This window comes from Triticum aestivum, chromosome 3B, assembly GCF_018294505.1.
Source record: "Triticum aestivum cultivar Chinese Spring chromosome 3B, IWGSC CS RefSeq v2.1, whole genome shotgun sequence".
In the NCBI taxonomy this organism is placed as follows: domain Eukaryota; kingdom Viridiplantae; phylum Streptophyta; class Magnoliopsida; order Poales; family Poaceae; genus Triticum; species Triticum aestivum.
In genome coordinates this window covers 137,375,932-137,383,960 of record NC_057801.1, presented here as the reverse complement: position 1 = coordinate 137,383,960, position 8,029 = coordinate 137,375,932, and the positions used below count along the sequence as shown (strand labels likewise).

Sequence of the window (8,029 nt, the reverse complement as noted above, 5' to 3'; positions counted from 1 at the left end):
CGCACTCGCTGGTACGGCCGCTGGCATGATCTAAAAGCACGCACGGTCATGAAATGCGTCGGTGCGTTGGGCGCTGCCGACCCAAATCTGAAAAAGGACAGACGCCGGGCGGGCGGCCGACCCAAACGGACAAAAAGCGGACAAAAGCGCCGCCCATTTGGGTCGGCCCGTTGGAGTTGCTCTAACAACTCCAAGATTGTGTAGAAAAACAACTCGAAGATTGTGAAGGAAACGTTGGCATAGACCATGCCATCGGCTTGTTTCCATTGCAACTAGATCGGAATCACGCCTTGGCGCGAGGGTGCCGGTCCGAACAATTTGATCAAACAAGGAATGTTCATGTTAGTAGGAATCCTCGTTAGCATATGCATTCAACAAAATAAAAGAAAGAAAAAAAATTCACTTGTAATAGAAGCAAGACATCATCTGAGTTCAACATCGTCATAAGATTATATAAGGCAGCATAAAGTTCAAGTTCAGTGCTTTCATGAGACCACAAAAGGTAGCCATTTGACAATAAGTTTAGTACTAAGAGCGCAAAAATGAGATAGTTAGCGCGCCCTGGCAAGCGTTGCCTACTTCAACCCTTGGTCCAACACATCAAATCCAAAAAAATAAACTTGGTACACATTTCACCAAGAATATAAGTTCACATCACACCAATCTCAAAGAAAGAACACATAATAAGGATCTCAATTTTCAAGAGGCATTCCTTTGGTTATCATGCCGAGCAACAACCAGTTGCAGCAAAACAATCAATAACACTTAAAACTACCAAACTAAAACCTTAAGCCTGAGAATCTGCATCTCCATACATAACACAACAACAAATACCTATACATAAGTGGTCAAATTCACTATTGAACTATCTTCCAAAAAGGATCATCAAATTATTATAGTAGCTCAAAGCTCGACGCATCAAGTTTGAAAAAAAAGAAATAGAACAAACCTACAATTATAGCAAGTTATTTATACAGAAAGCAACACACCCCATAGGTCTTTCATAATGATTAGATCAAGTCATTTGTACATAATGAGACTGGAGGCTGAGTAATGTATAAACAACCGAAAGCCCTTTTATGCAGCTTCAGTTGCAATAACAATAAACAGTTTTAATGGCACATACAGTACAGACTACGTAGTCTGTTTCCCAGCAAGATACCCTGTCCTGAAACAACTTCTATCTATTTATCATCAATGGGAGGAGCACACACAGAGAAGAGAAGGAGGAGGTGTTTTGTCACCAGATGATCTTTTTCGTCGGAGACAAAGATGAGGAACTGTGCTTGTTGCCGGCGCCGTCTATCCCGCTGCAGCTGCCATCACCGCTCCAACCTGGACATGGCTGCACGCAAGACAGCAAGCCAAGTCAAGAAAAGGCGGCATCTCCCAAACAAAAAGGATGCATGGGAAGGAGGGGCTCACCTCGGCTTGATGCCAGACCGGGGTCCGCTTGCTCCTCCTACAACGCACAACACGTTGGGCAGGGACAGAGGTTGCACAAATACTTTGCCCTGTATCTTATATGGACAACATTATAGGTACAATCATCCGTAAAATGTGATACTTAAAAAAACATTATAGCTACGAAATACATCCTTGAAAAAGTAGAGCTACACCCAAAACATAATCATGTTACATCAGTTAGCTGCTTGCATATGAAATAAGAAATGTCGGGGAGACTGTAGATAATGTCTAATGGAGAACCCAATCATACTGGTCACTCCAAATCCAAAACTTGAGAAAATGTACGGAAATGTAGATATCCATAAGAATAGAAAGCTTGAAAGGCCTTTAGAAACTGAATAAAACTATAGAAGTAAGAAAAAACAATTGTAACTTCAACAGGGTGCATATATCCATCTTTACCTTCTTTTCGAGACATTCAAGCATCAAAGTGGAATTGAACCGTCAGCTGATCAAATAATCAAGATGATTAAATAAATAAGCACCTACTGATAAGATGCACAAATGAGGAGTGGAACAGTAGGAAACTTCTTGCAGACTACAATAAAGCTCAAGGTACATAACTAAACATGCATGCACGATTAGTTATGAACAACCACTTCTGAGTTACCAACGAATAATTAACTATGTAAACGAGATTTTGGACTATCCAGTGGACTACGAAAAGAATGAAACATCATTTTTCATCCAAAAAACATCTAAATTCTGAATGACAATCATTAAGCAGGTAGAAATTTTTTATGAAGGGCAAATAACTATAGAAACACAATTGTGCACATTCTATCCATTGTTATATGTCGAAGAAAATAGTAGTACATACCACTGAAGGCAGATCAACTTAAAAAAGGTGATGATATTCATACAACAGTCTGTATAGGTTATATTCATCGGTGGACAATGCAATGTGATAAAACCAGAAAATTTCATGTAAAATGGGCTTGCATATGGTTTAAACTAACTATTGTTTTGTATTGCGAGGAGGTTTAAAGTTACTACTTCAACATATATACCAATGGTAGATCTGTTTACGCAAAAATTTCCTAGATGCAACGGTCAAGTAAAACAAAATGTGATAAGAAGTTTAAGGATAAGACATATCATGCATATGAGTCATCAAAAGGGAAAGCAACCATGAGAACAATTAGAATAGTCATAAGCAGATATATTGCCATCATGGAGAAGTTGTAAGGTCACAAAACATGCAGACTGGAAGAACAGAAGAAATCATTTTGTAATGATAGATAAATGTAAACTCACTCACAGTTAGTGAAGACAATATCAAATGAATTAAACCTCCAGTCAAGTGTCCAATGTATGCAGTCCTTTCTGCAAAAAGATACCGATGTGTAAACAACTTTCATATGATATAAAATAACGAGGGACAAAATTAATGAGAGATGATATTATTAAGTTCCACTGAAAATGAGAAGGGCAGGATGCTTACAAATTGACAGGTTACCAACAAAGTAAAACATAGCACTAATGTTTTAGATTAAGTACAAAATCAGAACTTCACCATATGAAAAATGCCAACATTATGTGTATACTAACTTTTCTTTCCTTCCTATATTACATGGTGTTGCTAGGCATTTGGTCTACCAGAAAAGTTGGGTACACTGAGGCAAACAGTAAAGCAAATACTGCACTTGGGTAAAAGCTTGTCCAAAACATTACAAAGTGGTAAGTTTCAAGAAGAAATGTCATCATATAAATCAGAGCAAACATTAGCATACTTTGTTTCTTTGTTATTGACTTTTTGCACAACCATACAATTGATTGTTGTTTCTTTTTCTGGATGTGACTTCCCCTTGGAATCCAATGCACAAGACACTTGCATCCATTCTTGTGATAGAAACAAAATGTATTTTAGTCTTTCTCTGTTAAGCTAAACAAAAAGCTTGTAGACAGACAACTTTTAGACACGTATAGAAAAGAGATCAGGCTAATCAGGAGGGAGAGAGAAGTGTGGGTACCTGCAAGAAAGCTTACTCGCATGACTCGTTAACAATAAAATAATATCAAAAATCCTCCATTGAACTCATCATGAAGAACCAATAGCATTGCCGAACCATCGCTTATCCCAGAATAACAAAGTGCAACTTACTCTTAACCAGATTAGATCAAGGACCAACAACAAACAATAAAAGATCAAAGGAATGAGAGAGAAGAAATACTTACATAAGACGGCTATAAACACCGGAGCATAAATAAGCAACACTTTTAAATACAAATAAAAAGGGTTCAGGGTTGAATGCATAGTGGGCTCACATTCGCCTTTCCTCGGTCATATAATCTAGCCCCATCATCTCTTTCACCAGATCAATCTGTTTATACAGTGGATCTGCCTGGTTATCATTCAACAAGAATGACCATCCAAGGACAGAACAATAAGTATCACAGGATCAAAAAGGATTCTAGAGACAAGAGGGAGGATCCAACTTGATACCCACAGGTGCCTCAATTGCTCAAAGGCACGCTAATCATCATTGCCCTAGCAAGAATGGCTTCCGACCGATGGGGCACGTGATTCGAACGCGGCGTCACGAGATATCTCACCGCGGGAGTAACTATTCATTGCTACAGGAGCTCGGGCTCGATCCTACGGCCGAGATCATTCACCACATCGATCTAACGGACAAAAATGCATCGGGAAAATGGATCAGACGGCCAGAATCCGCTGAGCTCTGAGGAGGCGCGGGAGTGACTGAATCCCTTATTTCTCGATGTTCTTATGAGGGTGAAACTGCCCTGGTTATCACTCATCAGAAATGACCATCCAAGGACAGAGCCACTAAAATAAGAACGTGATCAAAATGGCTCAAAGAAATGAGGGGGGATCCAAATTAATACCCACAAGTGCCTCGATTGCTCGAGAGCATGCCTATATCAGCCATAACTGATCATTGTAGCCCTGGCCATGTCCCATGCAGTAGCCGAAGCAGAGCAGGAGGAAGATGAAGCTCACGAGGGAGGTTATAGCCGAGGCAGTACTCAGTGGGCGACGGGGTTGCGCCTGAACGCCGTCCAGCCGGCGAGGAACCGCTTCCTACATCGCACATCCACGTCGCTGCATCGGAGTTGCACCTTGCACCGTCCCACCGATGAGCGCGAATGCCACGAGCACCGAAGCGGCCAAGGAGAGGATGAGGTGATGTATAGCACATCCAGGAGCACCACCAGGAGCTTCCTGTTGGCTGGCTAGCACAAGGGAGGGCCGGCGTGATCCCGCATCAATGACATGAATTTGCATAAATCCATCCATGCTCTTACCATGTTTTCTAAAACACACACAAAATCCAATCATGTTAATAGAGCACAACCAGAATCTTCTATCTCATATGGAGATTAAAAGGAACAACATATATATGCAGCAATCCATCTCCATGCTCTTATCATGTTTTCTGCAATCCAGAGTGACGCCTACCATCAGCAACATAACTTGCATAAAGTCACACCTATGATTACTAATACTGGACTAAACCTCACTATAAATTAGAGCACGTTGATACTCTTTATGGGGATAAATTAGAGCAAAAACTGGAAAATAAATTATGGATACATACTATCGTCAGGCATGTCCTACATTTTCTGTATTGAAATAGAGACTGAGCAGTGAGGGAAGGTGAGAAAGAAATTACATTTGATGGGAATCGATTTTGGTCCTTAGTATTACATGGATTTATCAGTCGATGCACATGAAGGGTGGCTTTAGAATTTTCTTGTCTTACTTAAAAAAACAGATCTACTCAGCATGCACATATGAGACATACATTCAGAGATCAGGAGAACCAACTAATGTCACCGTTATTATTTTTTAGTAAGCACCGTATCGTTATACTGGTCTCAAATTTGCATATCTGCTTTTGCTGCTTTATTGACCATAAAGCAACAATATAAAAATTTACCATTAAGAACATTGCACATCACCCATCTATAAATCATTAATTGCACAAAAGAATAAAAGAGAGACATGAGGGAGCTGGTATACCTACGAACAAGATGGAATTGGCAAGCTTGCCGACAAGAAAGTCCAACTTTGTCCAAGGACTCCTACACTTTTGGGATAGATGTTGTCGCACACAGAGCAGACCCCAGCCACGGAATTGAGCCGAGCTCAGGGGAGAGGTGGACAATGGCGCGAAGATGAGAGCGCACCTACAACAATCATTCCAGAGAGCTCAAGGTAAGGCCTGTAAAAAATAGCCAGCAATAGAATTAGGCAATAGAAATATCAACCTAACCAAGTATGTAAGATTTAAGACTATAAGGCATGCACGGAAAGCAAACAATCAAGGCTGAGAAACAAGTGTCATGTCTAATTGCTCTTTATTGCTGTTGTAAACTAAAATAGAAACCACCACAAACAACTATATATTGTGCATACATTAATTAGGGGCACACTAAAACAACAAAGCATCTAGTGGGGTACTCCTACTTTTCGTATGACCTCAAGAAACTTGGCAGGCCTAACCCCTCTCCTCAACAACAAAGCCATACTCTATGAAGAAAACCAAGCTAGATCCAACGCTCCCCTGGACAACAAAGTACCCGCAAAACAAGGCAGATCCAAAAATCCCCTAACTCTATTTTAGCCTTCATCTCTCACCAGATCCATTTATTCATCCAAAAACACCCATCATAAGGGCCACACCAAAGCACTAAAGCATCTCATGGGGTACTCCTAATTATCACATGACCTCAAGAAACCTGGCAGGTCTAAACTCTCCTTGACAGCAAAGTCATGCCGAAAGCACATCGGTCTACCCGTTCAAGAGCAACAATTAAATAATCCACAACAACTATCAAGAACACAAAAGCGTGCATTCCTGTGCCATCTCATTTACTACTACTGAACAATATCAACATGAACCTGAAAAATCAAAATAAAATGCAACGACGTATTTGTCCCCTCGTAAGCACGACGTATTTGTCCTAATTATCAACATGAACCCGACAGGACTAATCCCCTCGTAAGCACGACGTATTTGTCCTAATTATCACCTTTATCAAACAAAATTCAACCTAGCCAAATAAGACAGATCCAAAAAGCCCATTCCTTGAAGCCTAGCTAGACCTAAAGCAACAAAAACAGCAACACTCCACCAACAGAGAAGCAGCACTCACACGCCCTACAAGGATCCAGACAAATAAGAAAAGGCATACATATATGCTCCAGCAATAACAAGCAGTAGCACTTTTGGCATTTTGCAAAGACAAGAAAAAACAACAGAAGGCCCTCACTTCCCAGCCTGCATACCAGCACGCACGACAAACAGAATATAGCGAGCCTAAAAAACCACATGGCCACACCGGCATACACCTAGCACTAAAATAAGATTGAAAAGTATGTGGAAAAGAGGGGTTGACCTGCAGATGACCCAAAGATCCGTGAACTAAGATGCAACCGGCTCGGATCAAAATATGCACAGACAGGAGCGGACGAGGCTGCAGGGCAAACAAGGGAAAATCAGACACGAGCAGCAACCAGTGGCAAGAACAGCGTATGCACAAAAACATACCTGCAAATCAATGAGCACAACAGCAGATCTGGCAAGAACCAGTCTCGGGGAGGACCAACCGCAGGTGCAGGCGCAGCGCCGTCGTCCATGGGCGACGCCGTGCACCGGCGACTATGGCGCTAGGGTTAGCCGTAGCCGCCCGCCGTGCACCGGCGACCGTGGCGATAGGGTTAGACGTGGCCGCCCGCGGAGGAGTGGTGCGTCGGATCAACGTGGTGGGGAAGAGAGGGCCGAGCAGCAACGCCAGCGGCAACCTCCTCTCCTCCTTGTGATGGGGACGCTCAAGCTCGACGGGGGAGCAGCGGCGCCACCGGCCGCGGCGCCCCTTCAGGAGATGCAGCAGGACGACCGACGGGGGGAGGGGGCGATGGGGAGGAGAAGAGGCGGGACGGGGAGGATGGCTGGTGGCGGCGGAGGCTTGAGAGAGACGTGCGGGAGAAAGAATGGCTAGGGTTCCAGCCGGTGCTCGCTGACTCGCCGAATGGGGAGCACGAAAGGGAAAGCCAGCCGCCCGCCCCCACCTCATGGACTCCCTCATCCAACCAGCGACCAGCACGCACAGTGCCACCGCATGAAAACCCAAAAATGCCCTCGGCGGGCCGTGGTAATTACCGGCGGTGGCGAGATATTTACCTGCTGGATTCGTCCGGACGAGCCGCACGGGACTTTTGCTAGACCCAGCCACTGACAGACGGGACCCACACGTGAGCTACCCCACAGATCAGTGTGACCGGAACGAGTCCGCGAAGTGAGGGAGACCGGGAGGGGGCGGTAACTATTCATTACTACAGGCGCGCGGGGTCGATCCGATGGCCAAAATCATTCACCGCATCGATCTAACGGACAGAAATGCATCAGGAAAACGGATCGGACGGCCAGAATCCGCTGAGCTTCTGAGGAGGCGCGGGAAGCACTGGATCTCTTATTTCTCGATACAAAGAGAATTCGTCTCGATCTTCGAGGGGCAAGGCGCGTGTCCCCTCTAGTTTAGGTGCAAAGTAACCAGAGGCCCGAAAGCTACCGGGTCCATGGAGTGACTACGT

The 8,029-nt window shown here is 43.7% G+C and overlaps 1 long non-coding RNA gene across 8 annotated transcripts; it reads right to left on the bottom strand.

Annotated features, from left to right (window-relative positions):
- Positions 1 to 707: 707 nt before the first annotated feature.
- LOC123069011 (uncharacterized) lies at positions 708 to 7,484 on the bottom strand. Of its 8 annotated transcripts, none has more exons than XR_006432229.1 (7): positions 6,987 to 7,484; positions 6,835 to 6,912; positions 5,456 to 5,657; positions 3,201 to 4,745; positions 2,729 to 2,793; positions 1,426 to 1,915; positions 708 to 1,345 (listed from the first exon to the last, which is right to left on the bottom strand). It is a non-coding gene; the product is annotated as an uncharacterized lncRNA (long non-coding RNA). The 8 variants fall into 8 exon arrangements; XR_006432230.1 differs by having other exon boundaries at positions 1,426 to 2,793; positions 3,201 to 3,309; positions 3,441 to 4,745; XR_006432224.1 differs by having other exon boundaries at positions 2,729 to 4,745.
- Positions 7,485 to 8,029: the final 545 nt, after the last annotated feature.